We start from the raw sequence: 20,688 nt of genomic DNA on the forward strand, positions 1-20,688 counted from the left end.
GCTGGGAAGAGAGGAAACTATAGGGCACAGCAGGCTTTCACCAGAGAGGGTGATAGGAGGAGAGCCAGGGAGCTCCCCCACTGCTGACCCTGACTGGCAGGAAAGCTCCTGCCAGGAAAGTAAATCTGGGCTTCTGGGAAGTGGGCTGGCTATGTTGGGGGCAGCATGACCTCTCAGAAAAGAGTGCATCCAAGGACTTCTAATGCATCGTCCTCATGAGATATGTGGTCTGCAAGATAGTTTTATTCTAGACGGTAGGGGTGGCTGTTTAACATTTGAGGCACCATAATTGGGAACACACACTCTAGAGGTGGTTATGTAGCATGTGACAGAGTAATCAGAAGCCCCCACTCCAGGGGCTTTATTACCACAAGCCTCAGACAAGCTCAACCTTATTCATCTCCAGTCAGCACCAGATGGTTTGTTGTTTGTCATATTGGATATTAGAAAAGATTTTGTGTTGGTGAAATGAGCGGAGTTCAAGACCTGTAGATTAACTAGAACTATTGTACAGGCACCTCTGTGGATAAACAGGTGAGCCCAGCAGCCCTGACCCTTTGAACTGGCAGCCAAGACCTAAGGACTCCATGCTGCTGAGAGCCATTTCCAGAGGATTGTCCCCACCCGAAGGCCAGCTGAAGCCTGCTGCCAGGATCCTGTCACGCCTGCATGCAAAATGCTCATAAGAGACTGAAAGGCTAGGATGCCGAGACTTCAAACCACACAACAGACATGTGATTGTTTTGTACCTGCTAATTCAGTCTGAGACTTATTTCACTGTGCTACCCGGTGGCAGGGGTGGGGTGAGGAGGATCTAGCAAGTGATGGCCTCCAATATCTGTCAGAAAAAAACCTAATCATTGTAACTGGCCAGTATGGCTTATATCCATTTCCAACATTACAAAGGGGCCCTGGACAAGCAGGCACTGGCGTTGTGGCTTAAGACGACTACAAAGTTTTTTCTCACATAAAAGGTCAGAGCTCTTACGTCCTAGTGTACATTGCTGTAGCTACAGTTTGGTACAAAACTTTGGCCAGTTCTGCGGCGCTATGCTTGCAGTGCTGCACAGAAGTGTTCTTGGAGTTTCTAATGAGATGACATTCCCCACTTACCAGTATTTTCTGTTATGTTCGTTCTACTAGGTGTTTTGAGGCTCCCCCTTCTTCCTGAGCAGTGAGAAATGACAGAGTAGAGAATATGACACTTGGGCTAGGTATAGTGTCTCATGCTTGTAATCCCAGCACTTTGGGAGGCTGAGGTGGGAGAATCCCTTGAATCCAGGAGTTCAAGACCAGCCCCTGGGCAACAAAATGAGACCCCCTATTGATAAATAAAAAAGTAATTAAATTAAAATAATGTTAAAAATAATATGGCACTTGGAGGATTAACCCTGATCATTTTAGTTTTCTTTTTAAATTAAATTGTTATGATATCCTTAAGAAACAAGCACTAAAACCATGATTATTCTTGAGAAGTAAGAGTAAATTGACATTCAGTCATTCACTTGCTTTAGCACATATATAGTGACATTCACCCAGACACTGATAGGTTATATGTTTAGTTCCCCAGTCATTTTTAGCAAAGCTGTAGTTGTGATTTGTAGAAGACAAAATAAAGTGTTCTGGACGAAAAAGACTGTATTGCACAGGCCCGGGAAAGAGGTGAGGAATACAACAGGTGAGAATTCTGCATTCTATCCCTGCACAGCTCCTGCACCTGCCTGGCTCTCCCGTGCAGGCTGAATGGCCTTTGATGACATTGACAGGCTTGAGGTGTTCCAAAGCTTGGTCCAGGTCCCATTAGGCACTGATTCATGCTGACAACTGCTGGAATTTTGACAGGCTTCCCAGCACTGAAGACAGGTGAGCTTCTTGATGCCTGGCCTAGTGACAGCTCTGATATGTCATCCTGCTATTATTTCTAGGTTTGTGCTGGGTCTCAGGTTTCCCAGGAGATTTGCACTTGAGAGGGAAGCAACGTGACAGACAGGAACAGGTGATGTTATTGTTATTGATCAGTGAGAGAAATAGCCCACTGCATTCCTAGTCTAACCCTGGGACACCAGAATCTCAGGAACGGGCAGGAAATGATGGCATTCCCAATCTGACCCAGAAAGGACTCCAACAGTCCTCCTGGGAATAAAACCATTTTCATAGTCAGCATTCTCAATGCCTGAAGCTTAATTGTTTTTCCAATTGTAAAACAGATCACAATCACACAGTTGATTAATTTCCCTTTCCAGGTGGAACAGAATCTATGTGCACATCCTAGCACCTCCTAGCAGATGCTTAGGAACAAAGGATACTGTTTCCATGTGGAATTGCTCCCCTGATTATGTCATCCCTTTACTCCAGACCATTTCTAACCACCCCGGCATCTCTAATAACAGGAAATGCATCCCCACATCTCATCAGGCAAGCTCCATTCTTCTAATTCCTCAGGCCAAAGACCTGGATGTCACTCTTGACTTCCCTTCCTCATACCCCACATCCAATCTTCAGAGATTTCTGTCAGCTCCACCTAAAAAATATATTCAGAACTACCTCTCCCCATTTAACTCCATGACTACTCCTCTGGTCCAAGTCATCATCTTGCTTGGATTATTGTTGTAGACTCCATTTGTCTCTATACTTTCCATTCTTCATGGTCTGCTCCCCACGTCTACTATTTTCTTTGCTTATTTTCTTCATGCACTACTACCTGATATTTACCTTCTGTCTCCATCCACTCAATAAGTACATGGGGTCAGAACAGCATCTGGCACATGGTAAGTGCCAATATTTGATGGACGAATGGGTTAAGAACACATTGCAGGCAGACCCTGGGTCCTGTCTCCCAGGATATGCTGAATGAGCACATAATTTAGCTTAGTAAGCTCCATGAAAAGTTATCCTGTTGCACCCATTAATTGACAACAACAAGGTCAAAGTTTGTAAGAACTGCAATCATTCATTCCTTACCCTCTAGGCATATTAACCTAACTTAAATTTAACATGTTGGGCACCAGCTTCTGAGCCGAAGTTCTAAATGAGCTGGTTAGAGTCTCCACCTCACTGCATTAGCTGAATAACCTTCAGCACTGAATGATGGTTACACCAAAAATCATACAGTAGAGTTGGACCAATCTATTGGCACTAAGATCCTACCCCAGTGCTGTTATGAGTATGCTTTTCACACCTCAAAACCATCCACCTATTTTACAGGGAGGAGAGACCACAGAGGGAAGGAAATGGGAGAGAGGTTGGAATGATAACCTGGGTATGAGAATGAGGTAGACAACCCTGAATTGTTTTATGATCCTGGGAAGCCTATGGGATTTAAATAATAATTATCCTGCCTAGAAGTTCTCCATCTACCCATGCTTTCTTCTTTGAAAGAAACCAGGGCAGCTAGTCAAGTTTTATCCACTTTATTTAGGAAATACATACATTCATTGAATATTTAGTTATTGGGGGGGAAGGGGGAGCTGAGGACACTCCAGAGAGGAGGGTGGGCTTCATTTCTTGCTGGCTTTTGCTGCAGACTTGGTGACCTTGCCAGCAGTGGAGGACTTCTTGTCCACAGCCTTGATGACCATAACATCTTCTGCTTGTCTCATGTCCCATACTGCAAAACAGCCTGGAAGAGAAATGGAAGAATGACATGCCTGGAAAGTGACCAAGAAGGAAATGCTCCTTAGCTGCTGCCCTGCCCTCAGCTACAGAATGGAGACTGTGCTTTCCTGTCATGACTTAGTAGCACTATTCCTGGCTCACCTAGAGGTGGGTATTCAGAGACACATGGCCTTGCCAGGGACCACCTGCACAATAGCTGCATCCCCCACCTTCAGAGCCTTGGGGTTCTCCTCCAGTTTCTTGACTGACAGAGTGCCAGTCAATCTTTTCCCTCAGTTGGGCAAACTTTGCAGGAGACTTGGGCTGTATGACAGTCCAGCATGGGGGCGTAGCCGGCATGGATGTGCCCAGAGTGGCTCAGGGCAATCACCTGGTGGGGCAGCAGGGTGGAATTAGACAGATGGCAGCAAAACCTGTGGCCTCAGTGTAACTCAGGACTAATCCTGAAGCACTCCCACCTGCACCATGCCCAAGACCCTTTGCTCCCTGGGGTTTACCTGTGCCACAAAACTGTCAACCTCTATGGGAGGGATCATTCCTGCTGTCTCCAGCCACGTTCCCCCGCCAAACGTCCTTCACAGACACATTCTTCACATGGAATCCTACATTGTTACCTGGCAGGGCTTCTGCCAGGGCCTCATGGTGCATCTCCACAGATTTAACCTCAGTGGTGACATTGCTAGGGGCAAATGTGACCACTATCCCAAATTTCAAAAAGCCACTCTCCACACGGCCCACTGGCACAGTGCCAATGCCTGTTCAACCTGGGAAGGGAAGTCAGTCCCAGACACACCCAGTGAGAACTGGCTTCCTGGGAGGCCCCTTGGCTTTTGAGTTCAAGGACAAAGGACCACCTATGGAATTAGTAGAAAGCACTAGATGGATCTCTGACTGTTTAAAACTGTGTAGTGGATATCTTGGAAATGCTAGGTGCTTTTCCACTTTATTCTTGCTCAGGGAAGAGGTGGAGTCAGGATTTGAACCCTGGCAATCATACTCTTGTGGAATCCCTAGGGGATTCAATTAAGGATCAATTCCAGAATCCCTAACGGAGTAGTCTACCCTCAGCCCCACTCAGCCCTCAGTCACCTCCCATCTTGCACACATCTTGCAGGGGCAGCCTCCTACCGCTGCTCCTGCATTGCCTCTTCCCACTTCACTGCCTAGCTCAGAGCCAGGGACATGAAAGGTTAAACTGAAAAGTAAAACTGATTTGCCCAGGCTCACATCTCCTGGACTAATTCCTTGGCTATATCGGGTACTTCCAAGCAGTCCTGACCCTGACCTTTCTCCTGCATTGGCCATCCCCTGACCACTTGGAGCTTAGACAGCCCCTGTTCATCCAATCAACTTCCATCCCCCCACCTCTGACCCATTTCTAGTACAAGAGATCCTGACCCTCTGTAGTCTGCAGCTTGCCCCTTTAAGTCCTCACTTCTAAAAAAGGAGCAGCAGAACTGATCCAGAGATCAACAAGAACCGCAGCAACTGTCAACAGAGTGAACTCTTTGCCTCCTGCTTTTATGAGCCCAGGCCTACCTGCACTGCCCCTCCTTCTGGTTCTCACCAAATCTGAAATGAGAACCTGTTCGGGTTAAAAAATGCCACTCCTTACCCTTAGGCCCAATGTCAGAGACTTCTTCCTTGACTGATTGGGTGATTGGATAAAGGGAGGGTGGGTGAGGCTGAATATACTTTTTTTTTTTCCAAATCTTGCAGAATTAAGCAGAAACACTTTTTTTTTTTCACTTTTTTGATACAGTGTTTCACTCTGTCACCCAGATGGGAGTGCAGTCATGTGATCTCGGTTGCACACTGCAACATCTGCTTCCCAGGCTCAAGTGATTCTCCCACTTCAGCCCCCTCAGGTGCACACTACTGTGCCTGGCTAATTTTTCTTTTCTCTGTTCTTAATTTTTTGTAGAGATGGGTTAACTCATATTGCCCAGGCAGGCCTTCTTTTCCTAAGTTCAAGTGATCCTCCTGCTTCAGGCTCCCAAAGTGCTGAGATTACAGGCGTGAGCAACTGTCCCCAGCCCACTGTAATTTTATGGGGACCAAACTTCTGGACATGTGGAGAAGGGAAGGAAAAGGATCTGAAAATAAGAGAAAAAACATAAATTAATTATTCAGTAAGAGGGAATAGAAGACAGGCCTGGAATAATCTAGTCTCACCACCTGGCTGTCTTGACCAGCAGTTATTCTAGTAAACCTACCGCCAAGGGCAAAGAGAAGGCCTTTATCAATATCATCATCGTTGGCCATGTGGACTCTGGCAAGTCCACCACCACTGGGCCTCTCACAAATGTGGGGGCATTGACAAGGGAATCATTGAGATGTTTGAAAAGGAGCCGGCAGAGGTAAGGCTCCCTCTGTGTCTGGAAGTGTGTGGAGGGGAAGCCTCTTTCTTGTGGGTAGTTCTAGCTGCAGAGTACAGAAAACCATGCACTCTGCAAGCCTAAAATGCTGCTGTCTGAGGTAGATCTGTCTGCTGTCCATCAGTGCATTTATTCTCCCACCCCTTCCGAGGTGGGCGAGGGCTCCTTCAAGTATGCCTGGGTGTTGGATAAGCTGAGGGCAGAGAGAGAACGCAGGATCACCGTTGATATCTCCCTGTGGAAGTTCAAGACTAGCATATACTACAGCATTATCATCGATGCTCCAGGCCACAGAGACTTCATCATGACCATGATCACCGGCACTTCCCAGGTAAAGCAGTCCATGCCTTCAGAAACATTCCTATAGAGGGGGAATTTCAAGATTTATTTCTGAAGCTTGGAGAAGGAAGGTATCATAAGGCTTGTAAGCGTTTTCCTCACCCATGGCCATCATCCATCAATCCTGAAAGAATTAGGGAGGACAGGACTGAAAGTCCCGTCACTCTCATGAAGCTCAGATCCTGTTGCCCTGGGGGGGCCTACAGGGACCAGGTTTTCTTACACTCAGACTAGTACATCAGTTGGTCCAGAAAGAAGGGACTAAAACCTGAATTAGATGAGATTAAATGAGAGGAACTGGGAAGCAGGACCCCCATGCACTGCAGTCAGGGCGGTCCATGAATCCCATTTGGCCATCTGAGTTCTGGAAGGCGTTCCCCAGCTTTACAATGGGATTCGGAACCTCCCAAAGTCAGTCCGATGTCCCCTCCCGCAACCCTGTGTGTTTTTTCTGTGTCCCCGCGGTGCAGGCCGACTGCGCGGTGCTCATCGTGGCAGGCGGCTGGGCAGAGGCCGGCATCTTCAAGAACCGGCAGACCCACGAGCTCCCGCTGCTGGCCAACGTGCGGGGCGTCACGCAGCTCATCGTGATCTTCAACTAAATGGACTCCACCGAGCCCGCCTACAGCGGCTCGCGCCTCCAGGTGATCACCAAGGAAGTAAGCGCCTGCATCAAGAAGATCGGCTACAACTGGCTGCCTGGCCTTCAGCCCATCTCGGGCTGGCACGGCGACTGCATGCTGGAGCCCAGCACTGACTCGAGTGCGGCGCGGGTCGGCAGGGACAGCCGGGGTGGGGGTGAGCGGACCACACCCCGGACTCACCTCCCCTCGACATCCCACAGATGCCTTGGTTCAAGTGCTGGAAGGTAGAGTGGAAGGAGGGGAACGCCATGGGGGTGACTGTGCTGGAAGCTTTGAACTCCATCCTCCCAACAACCCGCAGGGTCGACAATCCCCTGAGGCTGCCCCCGCAAGATGTGTGCAAGATGGGAGATGACCCAGGCCTGAGTGGAGCTGAGGGTAGGCTACTCCGTTAGGGATTCTGGAATTGATCCTTAATTGAATCCCTTAGGGAGTCCACAGGAGTATGATTGCCAGGGTTCAAATCCTGACTCCACCTTTTCCCTGAGCAAGGATAAAGTGGAAAAGCACCTAGCATTTCCAAGCTATCCACTACACAGTTTTAAACAGTCAGAGATCCATCTAGTGCTTTCTACTAATTCCATAGGTGGTCCTTTGTCCTTGAACTCAAAAGCCAAGGGGCCTCCCAGGAAGCCAGTTCTCACTGGGTGTGTCTGGGACTGACTTCCCTTCCCGGGTTGAACAGACATTGGCCCTGTGCCAATGGGCCGTGTGGAGAGTGGCTTTTTGAAATTTGGGATAGTGGTCACATTTGCCCCTAGCAATGTCACCACTGAGGTTAAATCTGTGGAGATGCATCATGAGGTCCTGGCGGACGCCCTGCCACTTAACAATGTAGGATTCCATGTGAAGAATGCAACCACTGCTTGGCTCTGCCCTGGGAACTGGATGCAAATATGAGTGACACAGCGCCTGTCTTTGAGGGGGCTCCCACTCTGGTAGGGGAAACAGATGACTACAAAGGAACTATTTCCGTATAATGAATGAGGGCTGCAAACGGGCACACTGGGGAGATTCCCATGTGTATGGGGAAGTGAGGACATCTTCAGAGAGGAGAAGCTGTATCTGGTCTTCAAGATGAGACAGCACCTCAGGGCCCACAGGGGAGGAGGTGCTTGCCAGGCAGAGGAATCAGAGGTGGAGTCCTGCTCTCTTTTTGCCTGGAGGGCAGGCAATGGTGGGAGAAGGTATTGGCTAAAGAGGTGAGGGGAAAAGGGAGATCATAATGCATGAACTCCTCAGGTTTAATTTCCCTACACTGTAAATCTAATTATATAATCCCTTTGCTTAAATTTTCTGATTACTCTTTTTATTTATTTATTCATTTATTTAGAGACAGGGTCTTGCTTTGTTGCCAAAATGCAGTGGCATGATCATAGTTCACTGTAGCCTTGGCCTCCCAAAGCGCTAGGATTATAGGCATGAGCCACCTCTCTAGGCCTCTTGATTACTAGTACTGCCCACAGGCGGTAAATTGTAATCTCTTGGCTGTATGGTAAGGAGCTCAGTGGCAACTGAGACTGGAGGCAGGGAGCCCTTTAGGAGCCCATGCAGGAGTCCTAGAGGGAGGTGATGGAGCCTGAGCCAGGCAGAATAGATGAGTGCATTGGACATATTTAGAAAGGGCGATGGGAAGAGAGGGAGGCAAGGCCACTGTGCTAATTAGAGCGCATAGCCATGAGGATGGGCAACACTCCTCTTTCAAGACATTCTCCTTTCTCCCAAAGCCAGGCTTGAGCCCCTCCCTGCAGCTCCCAGAAGACTTCGTTGTTCAAATCTAGGTTCCTTCCTTACTCTGCAGCCTATCTGCATGGTAGAAATGAGCCTGTCACCGTCCTCTTTGGGACTAAAATTCCCCAGTTTTACCATGACATTATACAGTAATCCCCATTTATCTGAGATTTTGCTTTCTCTGATTTCAGTTACCTGCAGCATAATACAATAGGATATTTTGAAAGAGACAGAGAGAACATATTTATATAACTTTTATTATAGCATATTGTTTAAATTGTTCTATTTTGTTAATTGTTGTTATTAATCTTACTGTACCTAATTTATAAATTAAACTCTATCATAGGTACATATGTAGAGAAAAATACAGTACATATAATGCATAGGGTTCATAACTGTACCATCCAAGGTTTCAGACATCCACTGGAGGTCTTGGAACATATCCCCCACATATAAGGGGGAACTACTGGAATACCATGCAGAGTTTCAGCCCCTGAAACAGCACAAAGGCAAATTAAATACAGTATATAAGACAAGTTCACTTTCAAGTCAGATAGACCTAGGTCTAAATCTTGCTTTCTCTACTTAATAACTGTGTGAACTTAGTATCTCTGAACTTCTTCTGCGAACTAGGAATGAAACTGACTTCCTGCTTAGCATAAGAATTAGATGAGGTCATGCAGGCACGGGGCCTAGCACATGGTGATGATCAATAACTGGTACCTACTATTGTAGATACTGCTGTTTTTTCTACTGTCTTGTATTGCTGGATTGCACTCACTGGGATGTAAAGTACTCACACATAGACAAAATGATTTGCTCAAGGTTATAGAATAAATTAATGAAGAAATAATATGATACCTCTCAGTACATAGGTTTCCAGCCTTCTGAGCCAGGCTGTCTCCTCATTAAGAATTATTATTACTCTTCTTCTAGTTAAGTTATAGTATCTCTATGGTCTTGGCTGACTCAGAACTGAAGGAATAATCAGAATTAGAGGTTTCCTGACATTGAAATAAGCTAAAGGGTAACTGTTCCTGATAGAATGACTTTCTCTGTCTAGTGCAATTGGCTGTTGCTAGGGAAATATCCCCATTATTTACAAATTTGAAGGGTCAATTCTTTATCATTTTTTTAGAAATAATATTCACAATTCATAAATGTAAAGTCATCAGAGTTTCTGGAATGGGATGGTTAAGAGTTAGAAATGAATCTATAGTGACTGTAATGCAGGCTTCAGATGGTTACGATGAAATAAAATCATTTGGAATGAAAAGCACAATGCACTGAGGAGTCACCGAGATAAAACAAGTTACGTGATTAAGATGTGCTCATTGGGAAACTGCATAAATACAAGGAAAGGTCATTTTCCAGTGAAAACCAAGGAGGGAGGGTTAATTCCTAGATGACTAGATGATGTAGCCAATATTGGCGTAGGAACTAAACACACCTATTAATTAATTTATCAATCTGGAGAACTACTAACCAAAGCCCTTTGTCAGTTATAGTTAGTGGGCAGCAGTGTAGCTATTGGATTCCTCACATTATCCAAGTTACTAGACACAGAGAACCCATTGCAGACATAGATTGAGTCTGCACAATAGCACCAGTATATTTTAGAAACAGCAAAACTTAACAAAGTGAAGATGGTGATGGGGAATTTTAAAGGTGAAGGTTTAACACTTAATATTAAGAAGAGCCACAGCCCTTTGTTAGGACAAGCGCAAAAATTTGTTTTTGTTAAGCTATGCAAATAGAACTAATTTACACAAAGTGATGAAATTACTGCATTGTACACATGACTTTTGTGTCCCTGGTAGGGATAAAACCTTTCCATTTGGGGGAAGTTTGAATTCTGGTTGTCTCCTGGGAGGGATTTGATGGAGGTGGATATATGGAGGGCCTTTTCTCTGATTCCTCTACTAACCAGGTGTCACCTATCCAATTTGGAAAATAGAATGTTTACAGTTAAAGAATTATTTGACTTAGTTTGTCCCAGTTTCAAGTGTGGGAACATGCAGGGACAGGCAATTTTCCCAGAATCTGCTGCCTGAATAAGGAGATACTCAGTTTTCAGATCTGCAGAAATAAGAAATCAAGTCCTAAGTAGGAAGGAGATGTTTCCTCACAACAAATACTTACGAAGCATCTTTCGTGTGGCAGTCTTGGAGCACAAAAACAGACCATAATATCTGCCCTCCCTGAGTAAATAGCCTATGGGGAAAATAAGGGCAGATTCACCCACACTGCACCTCAGAAGCTAGTCATAGCATTGGAGGAGACAAAGGACTTAATAATTTGGTGATTTTATAGTAATGATTTTCTGCTCAAATAACCCTTGCTTGGGGAATGGAGGCAGAGAGAGCCTTTTCGTTTATGTTCCACAGCTTGACAACCTTCGGGAGCCATGGCAGTGTGGGGAGTTCTTGTAAAGCCCTTTTAGAATGGAAAGCTTTTCTTCTGAGCCATCCAAGTATCATTCATCAGCAAATATTTCCTGAGCACTTTCTCTGTGTTACTGAATCTCCACCCCAGTGCTATAGATGGGCATTTTCCCCTGAGCTCCATTTTGCAGATGGGTTGGAGAAGTAAAATATAGGCAATGGAGGTGGAATTTTAATTTTAAATTTTAAAGCAAGAAATTTAACAAGATGTGTTTTTTTCTAAACCCCTTCTAAAGACAACATTCTTACTCCAGCCAAGACATGCTGCCTCTTTAGAAGTCCCCTAGGCATCATTCTAGTAAAGCATCTTCATCTTAGATGTGGAAACTGAGACCCAGGCAAGTCAGATTATGTCTGATTTGAGTCCAAAAATATTTATATGCCAAGAACAATGCCAAAAGAATCCCTGCCGAGTCAGTTGGGTGGCACACTCACACCCACATACAGTAGGCTGTTATAACCCAGAGCTCTGCACACACGTGGCGAGAGCACAGGCCCACAACAGATCCTAAAGATTGATTTGACCAAGTGCCCTCTACTAAGCAGTCATCCAATGAAGGAAGCCCCCAGTAATATTTACATAATCATTTTCCTCCTCTAATCCTCTGGAGGCAGCATCTTTTCTGCCAGGACTGCAGAGTTAATTTTAAGGGTCCCAATCTCCACTCACTTTGGATCACAAGCCAGATAGGGATATAAATCTAAAAATAATTGGATTTTGAACTTCAGCCCAGAGCCAGGACAAGGCAGCAGATGGAGACTGAGAGTGCAAAGGCTGCCCCTCTCTCAGTGCCAGAGTTTGTTCAAGGAAGTGTCTGAAGGAAGAACCAGGACTCCTTTCCTCTGTGGTTTGAAGAGAAGGAGAATAAAGCAGGATGAGGAGGTGGTGAGGATGATAAGGGCGCAGTTAAAGTTGAATGTCCCAGGGCTTTTTTTGGGTGAGGGAGGAGTCTGATAAGTCAGTGGAGAATGTCATCAAAGAACTTTCTGTTCATTAATTCATTCATGGAGCAATGGGAAAAATATACGCAGATGTTCCTTGACTAACCATGGTGTTACATCCCAGCAAACCTGTTGTAAGTTGAAATATCATAAGTGGAAAGTGCATTTAATATACTTAACTTATCTAACTTCATAGCTTAGCTAGTCTGCCTTAAACACGCCCAGGACACTTACATTAGCCTATAGTTGGGCAAAATCATATAACACTGATATGGTTTGGTTGTGTCCCCACTCAAGTTTTATCTTGAATTGTAGTTCCCATAATCCCCATGTGTAATGGGAGGGACCAGGTGGAGATAATTGAATCATGGGAGTGGTTTCCCCCATCCTGTTCTCATGATAGTGAGTTAGTTCTCATGAGATCTGCTGGTTTTATAGGGGCTTCCCCCTTCCCTGGGCACTCCTTCTCTTTTCTGCCACCTTGTGAATAAAGACATGTTTTCTCCCCTTCTGCCATGATTGTAAGTTTTCTGAGGACTCCCCAGCCCTGAGGAACTATGAGTCAATTAAACCTCTTTCTTTTATAAATTACACAGTCTTGGGTATGTCCTTATAGCAACATGAGAATGGACTAATACAAACACAAAGCCTATTTTATAATAAAGTGTTGAATATTTCATGTGATTTATTGAATATTGTACTAGAAGTGAAAAACAGAATTGTTGTACGGGTACTTGAATTAGGTTTCTACTGAATGCATGTGACTTTTGAAACATCATAAAGTTGAGTCATCTTAATCTGAGGACCATCTGTATTTCCAGTTTTAATTTTTTTAGTTGCAAAGTATGTGATGTAGAGGAAATCATATTATAGATATATCCCATATTTGTAAGCACCCTTCCCTCCCTCATTTCTAGAAATCTGAGTTCAGGTTCGATCTCCTGTTTATTTTTTGTGACTTTGAATAAGCCATTGATACCGTAATTTATAAGCTCTTCACCTGTAGGACTGATAACCACTCCTGCCTTGCTCCTGGACCAGTCTTTAGAACAATCAATAATGGGTTGGAAACAAAACCACAGACTCCATGAGGAAACCACAGAGCAACTACACTCAAAGTGAGTAGAGGTTGGGAGCCCTAAATTTCACTCTGCAGTGCTGGTGAATATAGATGTTACCTCCAGAGCACTGGAGGAGAAAAGAGATTATGTAAATATTACCAGGGACTAACTTTGTTGCATTGATGCTGAAAGATCATGACTGACTCATTGATTGCTGTTTCCAAGGTGCCATTCACAGTGCTTTGCAAAGAGTAGACCAGTTCTATTGGTGAAGGATAGAATGAAATGCTCAGATATCTATGGAGTGTTCATTTATTAGTTAATATTTAAAACACCTTGTACATTTTAACTCACATTATTAGCCTGTGAACACATACATGCTTTGTGAATATCTTGTCAGACACAGAAAAAAATCAAAGGGTAAAACAACAGATGCTTCTAAGGTAAGTGCACACTCCCTCTTCCCTCCCCAGACACACATCTGTCCTAATTCAGATGTTAATGATTCAGGGTTGACTACATCAATCAGGTGAGCAACTAAAATATTATCCTGAGAAATGTCAGATTCTATTCCATTGTCTTTACAATTTAACTGTTATTTACCATTTATGAATAACACATATACTTGCAAATTATTTTATAATCATTTTTATAGCTGCTCTGTGAGAGATAATTAAGTAAAACCACTTTAAATGAAGCTGCTCAAAGGGACAAAGTTGTTGTGCCAATAATGTGCTATATAAATGCAAATTATCAGGATTCATATTATAGTGAAAACTGGTTGTATCATTTTTCATGAGACCAACATGTAAATATTATAATAGTCCTCTGATTTATAGAGCACTTTTCTTCCTAAAAGATAAACATGCCTAGCCATGTATTATTTAACAGATATTTCCAACTCTGAGGGATGAGTAAAACCATTCATTCACTAATCCTTTCACTAAGATACTACAACAATGCCCAACTTAAAATAGGTACTCAATGTTTGACAGCTGAATGAATGAGGTGGCATTTAACACAGCCCATACACATCAGTAGCCTTCGTGCAGAGAATGAGGGGTGTGGTGGAGCAAGGTATGGTCAATAGAAAAGGTCGAAACATTTAGGGAAGTACTGAGGAATTCAAAAGACTCAACCAAAGTAGAAGGAAAAGAATGGAAGCAACAAGGGATAAGGTTGGACAGGTGAACTGAGGTTATCATCAGTATGTGGAAGACATCTAGTTTTCTAACTCTCAGAAAATAAAACTGTGAAAAAGAAATGATGGGAAAATTTACTTGTAATTGGTGAGGTTAATGTTCTGGAGAAATAACCCCAACGGAGCCATAATCTGTATATTTTAAGTGCCTGAGAAGCCAATAAAAATGTAATCTCAAGAGAGTTGTGTCTTCATCAGCATGGATAAAGCAGCAGCCTCATCAGTGGTATCAGCAGAGCAATTCACACTTTGTATTTCAGAGGAACCCTGGTTTACAGAAAGAAAAGTCAGAGTTCACCACATGGATTTGACTGGGGAATGCTTTTTTAGAGTCACATTGTTAAGCACTCATGGAAATAATGTACTGAGGAATAGTTTGGAAAATACTGGTTTATAACATAGAAAAATAGGACAGAAGATAGCTGGGCATGGCGGTGTGTGCCTGTAGTCCCAGCTACTTGGGAGGCTGAGGCAGGAGAATTGCTTGAACCCAGGAGGCGGACGTTGCAGTGAGCCAAGATTGCACCACTGCACTCCAGCCTGGCGACAGAGCAAGACTCCGTGTCAAAAAAAAAAAGAAGGAAAGAAAAATAGGACAGAAGAGCAACCCTTTTGCCCTTCTACCAACCCTTAGAAGAATTAGATAATGGTCATATTTCTTCTAAAAAAAAAAATCACATCCTGTTTATCTTTGGCACTAATCACAAGTGATGCCCCCAAAGCTTCTCAAATCCCCAGATTTCTGAAAACGACCTACAGCATATCAACTTCTGTGCAAAATGTACTGGGAATATAACTCAGATGTTTAAATGATTCCATTAGCCATTGTTGATTCTATAAACATGGGAATAATCTTTTCATTAAATTTATTGATGTCATTTTTTCATATCATTAAAACACAAAATTGTCCTCTGCCTGGGACCACTGGAACCAAGTAGGCTATGTCTGGGCAGATCTGTGAGGCCCACACACCATGTAGCCATCTTGGGCCTGGACTGGGAAAATAAATGGCTCATGCTTCTGATTAATTGATATGGTTTAAACTTGTGCTCCTGCCCAAATCTCATGTCTAATTGTAATCCCCAATTTTGGAGGAGGTGTCTGGTGAGAGGTGATTGGATCATGGGGGGCAGACTTCCCCTTTGCTGTGCTCATGATAGTGAGTGTGTTCTCGTGATAGTTCATGAGTTCTCATGAGATCTTGTTCTTTAAAAGTGTGTGACACACAAACCCCCAACTCTCTTTCCTTCTGCTCTGGCCATGTAAGATGTGTCTCCTTCCTCTTTGCTTTCCACCATGGCTGTAAGTTTCCTGAGACCTCCTCAGCCATGGTTCCTGTATAGCCTGTGGAACTGTGAGCCAATTAAACCTGTTTTCTTTATAAATTACCCAGTCTCAGGTAGTTCTTTATAGCAATGTGAGAATGGACTAATACAGAAAATTAGTACCTAGGAGAGGGGCACTGCTGTAAAGATACCTGAAAATGTGGAAGCAACTTTGGAACTGAGTAACAGGTAGAAGTTGGAACAGTTTGGAAAGCTCAGAAGACAGGAAGATGAGGGAAAGTTTGGAACTTTCTAGAGACTTGTTAAATTGTTGTGACCAAAATGCTGATAGTGACATGGACAATGAAGTCCAGGCTGAGATGGTCTCAGATGGAGATGGGGGACTTATTGGGAACTGAAATAAAGGTCACTCTTACTATGCTTTAGCAAAGTGACTGGCAGCATTATGTCCCTGCCCTAGAGATCTGTAGAACGCTAAACTTGACAGAGATTAGGCTATCTGGCAGAAAAAGTTTCTAGGCAGCAAAGCATTCAAGACATGGCTTGGCTCCTTCTAACAGCATATGCTCATATGGATGAGCAAAGAGATTATCTACAACTGGAACTTACATTTAAAAGGGAAGCAGAGCATAAAAGTTTGGAAAATTTGCAGCCTGATAATGTGGTAAAAAAAGTAAAACCCATTTTCTTGGATATAATTAAAGTCAGCTGCAAAAATTTGCATAAGTAAAGAGGAGCCAAATGTTAATAGGGAAAAATGCCTCAAAGGCATTTCAGAGACCTTCACAGCATCCCCTCCCATACAGGCCCAGAGGCCTAGGAGGGAAAAATGGTTTCATATGTCAGGCCCAGGGTCCTGCTGCCCTGTGCAACCTTGGGACACTGCTCCCTGCATCCCAGCCACCCTAGCTCCAGTTATGACTAAAAGGGCCCCAGATATGTCTCAGGCTTCTGCTCCAGAGGGTGCAAGCCTTAAGCCTTGGCAGCTTCCACATGGTACTAAGCATGCATGTGCACAGAAGGCAAGAGTTGAGGTTTGGGAGCCTCTGCATAGATTTCAGAGGCTGTACAGAAATGCCTGGATGTCCAGGAAGAAGTCTGCTGCAGGGATGGAGCCCTCATGAAGAACCTCTACTAGGGCAATGCAGAGGGGAAACACACAGTCCCCACTGGGGCACTGCCTAGTGGAGCTGTGAGAAGGTTGCCACCATCCTCCAGACCCCAGAATGGTAGATCCACCAACAGCTTGCACCATGTACCTGGAAAAGCCACAGGCACTCAACATTTGCCCATGAAAGCAGCTGAGGGGGCATTGTACGCTGCATAGCCACAAAGGCAGAGATGCCTAGGGCCTTGGGAGCCCACCTTTTGCATCAGTGTGGCCTGGATGTGAGACATGGAGTCAAAGGAGATTATTCTGGAGCTTTAAGATTTAATGACTGCCCTGCTGGGTTTTGAACTGGCATGGGGCCTGTAGCCCCTTTGTTTTGGCTGATTTCTCCTTTTGGGAATTGGTGTATTTACCCAATGCCTGTACCCCCATTATATCTTGCAAGTAACTAAATTATTTTTTATTTCACAGGCTCATAGGCAGCAGGGACTAGGCTTGTCTCAGATGAGACTTTGGACTGTGGACTTTTGAGTTAATGCTGAAAGGAGTTAAGACTTGGGGAACTGTGGAAAAGTGATGACTGTATTTTGCAATGAGAGAAGGACATAAAATTTTGGAGGGGCCAGGGGCAGAATGATATGGTTTGCATTTATGCCCTTGCCCAAATCTCATGTTGGATTGTATACCCATTGTTGGAGGAGGGTCCTGATGGCAGGTGACTGGATCATGGGGATGGACTTCCCCCTTACTGTTCTCATGATAGTGAGTGAGTTTTCATGAGACTTGGTTATTTAAAAGTGTGTGGCACATCCCTCCTCTCTCTCTCTCTTTTCTTCTGCTCTTACCATGTAAGGGTTGCCTACTTCCCCTTAGCCTTCTGCCATGATTGAAAGTTTCCTGAGGCCTCCCCAGCCATGCTTCCTGTACAGCCTGCAGAACTGTGAGTCAATTAAACCTCTTTTCTTTATAAATTACCCAGTCTCAGGTAGTTCTTTATAGCAGTGAAAAAATGGACTAACACACCAATTTTGATCATGGACTTTGTAAAATTGCAAAGATCATTACTGCAGTTGCCACTTATAAGATTTGGTTACTTGTAAAATAGCAATAATTATTAAGAGCATGTTGACTTTCCCCATGCCTGACACATTTGGGGGCACTTTTCATGTACTGCTTTATTTCACCCTCACTATAGTGCTATGAGCTGGGCACTGTTGCAATCCCTCTTTCACAACTGAGGCTGCTGAGATATAGAAACCTCATTTGAATATTGCTTTCCTGATACAACGCAAATGCATTTCATTATCCTCTGGTCTTTGTGGCAGAAGTGGCATTTAACCTAGCTCCAGGAGAGAACACTGGATATTTTTAAATGTAAGAAATAGGCTGAGATCCTAAGCAAAGAGCTTTAAAAGATCCTCTGAACTTGAAATGAAGGTCACCAGGTCAACTGTTGAAACCTTAATAGTCCTTTCCCCTCCAATAATTTTATCAACTGGTGCCACAAGATAGATAAAATTACTGCAGCTTTCAGGTTCAAGGTAATAAAGGAGATGGGGAAGATGCCATGGTGATGGTGAGAGAAATCAGACTTTTCAATGAATAGAGAAGACTACAGAAATAGAAAAATAACATAAAGGGCTGGATGCCTGGAATCCCAGCACTTTGGGAGGCTGAGCCTGAGGTGGGAGCATTGTTTGAAGCCAAGAGTTTGAGACCAGCCTGAGAAACACAGTGAGACTCCACTTCTACCAAAAAATTAAACAATTAGCTGGGCATGATGGCACGTGCCTGTAGTACTAGCTACTCAGGAGGATGCAGCGAGATGATTGTTTGAGCCCAGGAGTTTGAGGCTGCAATGAGCTATGATCATGACACTGCACTCCAGCCTGGGTGACAGAGTGAGGCCCTGTCTCTAAAAATAAATAACATAAAGGAAGTTGGTGAGAAGACCCAGCAAGTACTCCAGAATGATGATAGTAAAATGTCAAAATGCACTCATGGCTTTAAAATTTTGGGGCAGAATTATTAGAAGTTAGGAGGAGACTCGGAATCAAACTGCCTAGGTCAAAACTTCACTCTACTATTTTCTAGCTAAATTACTGAAACAGTTAGTTAGCTTGCTTGCTTGCTTGCTTGCTTTCTTTCTTTCTACTTTTATTTATTTATTTATATTTTTTGAGCTGGAGCTGGAGTGCAGAGGCGCTATCTCTGCTCACTGCAACTTCCGCTTCCTGGGTTCAAGCATTCTCCTGCCTCAGCTTCCAGCATAGCTAGGATTATAGGCACATACCATCACATCCAGCTAATTTTTGTATTTTTAGTAGAGATGAGGTTTCACCATGTTGACCAGGCTGGTCTTGACCTCCTGACCTTAAGTGATCTGCCTGCCTCCCAAAGTGCTGGGATTATAGCACTTTGATTATAGGTGTGAGCCACCATGCCCAGCCAAGTTAGCTGGCTTTCATAAGCCTTGGTTTGCACCAAAAATTGAAGTAATAATATTATCTACTCCAATGGAAGAATTCATAAAATGGTGCCTTATATATGTTAAACTCTCAATAAATGATAGTTTATTATAGTCTCCATCTCAAAAAAATCTATTCATACATATTTGGGCGAAAAATGGTCTTTACAAACCTTCCTATGTTAAATAGGCCTTGAAAAAGAAGAAGCCAATCTTAGTGATGGATACATCAATTCTACTTCAAAATCATTTCATAAATGAGATAAGATATGAAAAATTTCTTAGAATAATGTTGAACACATAGTAAGTGCTCCATAAATAATATGAATTATTATTTATGATTGCACAATGGATATTTATGTATGTGGATGGCTGATTTGGGGCTACACCAGCTCTTACCCCAGTTCTAAACCAAATTGCATGTCCAAAGAATGTCAGAACCTTTGTAACCCTTATTCTGTGAAAGCATGGACAGCTCACGTGGGACCCCCTTGGGAAGATGACCAGTGTGGTAAGGGCCAGCCCAGGCACCCCAGGGGTAGGAAGGCCACAGAGCCTTTGTTGGGACAGAGTGAGGGGAAGGCAGTGGATCACATTCTCAGAAAGACAGAGCGGCAGGTGAAAAGTGGAGATTCTCTGTGACTGTGAGAGACATAGGCATGAGGTCACACACTTGACACATATCATTATCTAAAATGTGAAAGTAAAGAGATCATAGGCAATCTCAATAATATCTGTAATAAAACCAGTATCTAGGCTGGGCGTGGTGGCTTATGCCGGTAATCCTAGCAGGAGGCTGAGGCAGGAGGATCGCTTGAGGCTAGGAATTTGAGGCCAGCCTGGGCAACATAGTGAGACCCTGTCTCTACAAAATAAATAAGTAAATAATGTGTAATGTCTACTATATATATATATATATTTGTTTTTTAAAAAATCAATATTTACTATTACTTTGGTGCAGGAATTGGCAAACTATGGCCTGCAGACCAAAATCTGGCTCTCCTCTAGCTTTTGTACAGCCCATGTGCAAAGAATGGTTTTTACACTTTGATGTGGTTGAAAAAAATCAAAGGAGGAATGACATTTTATAATGTGTGAAAATCAAATGATATTCAAATTTAAGTGTCCATAAATAAAATTTCATTGGAATACAGCCACACTCATTCATGTATGTATGTGGATGGCTGATTTGGGGCTACGCCAGCAGAGTTCAGTAGTTACGACAGCCCCGCAAATCCTGAAACACTAACCCTATTAATCATCTGTACTTTTACAGAAGAAGTTTACGCTGATCTAGGGCATTGTGCAATTCAGTGTCTTCTCATTCATTCACTCATTTAACAAATATTTTGTCCAGGCACCAAGGAGACTGAGATCCAAAGAGGCAGCGAAGAGAAATGAAACTGAGTTATAGCATCCATAGTGCTTCAACAGAGATAAATACATGGCAAGGACAGCAGTGCCACGAG

The 20,688-nt window shown here is 43.7% G+C and overlaps 2 pseudogenes; one reads left to right on the forward strand and one right to left on the reverse strand.

Moving 5' to 3' along the window:
* Window positions 1-3,497: 3,497 nt before the first annotated feature.
* On the reverse strand, window positions 3,498-4,913 carry LOC134740304 (elongation factor 1-alpha, oocyte form-like; annotated as a pseudogene).
* Window positions 4,914-5,241: 328 nt separating this feature from the next.
* LOC129008725 (elongation factor 1-alpha 2-like) lies at window positions 5,242-7,876 on the forward strand (annotated as a pseudogene).
* Window positions 7,877-20,688: the final 12,812 nt, after the last annotated feature.

Source organism: Pongo pygmaeus, chromosome 9 (genome assembly GCF_028885625.2).
Source record: "Pongo pygmaeus isolate AG05252 chromosome 9, NHGRI_mPonPyg2-v2.0_pri, whole genome shotgun sequence".
Taxonomy (NCBI): Eukaryota; Metazoa; Chordata; class Mammalia; order Primates; family Hominidae; genus Pongo; species Pongo pygmaeus.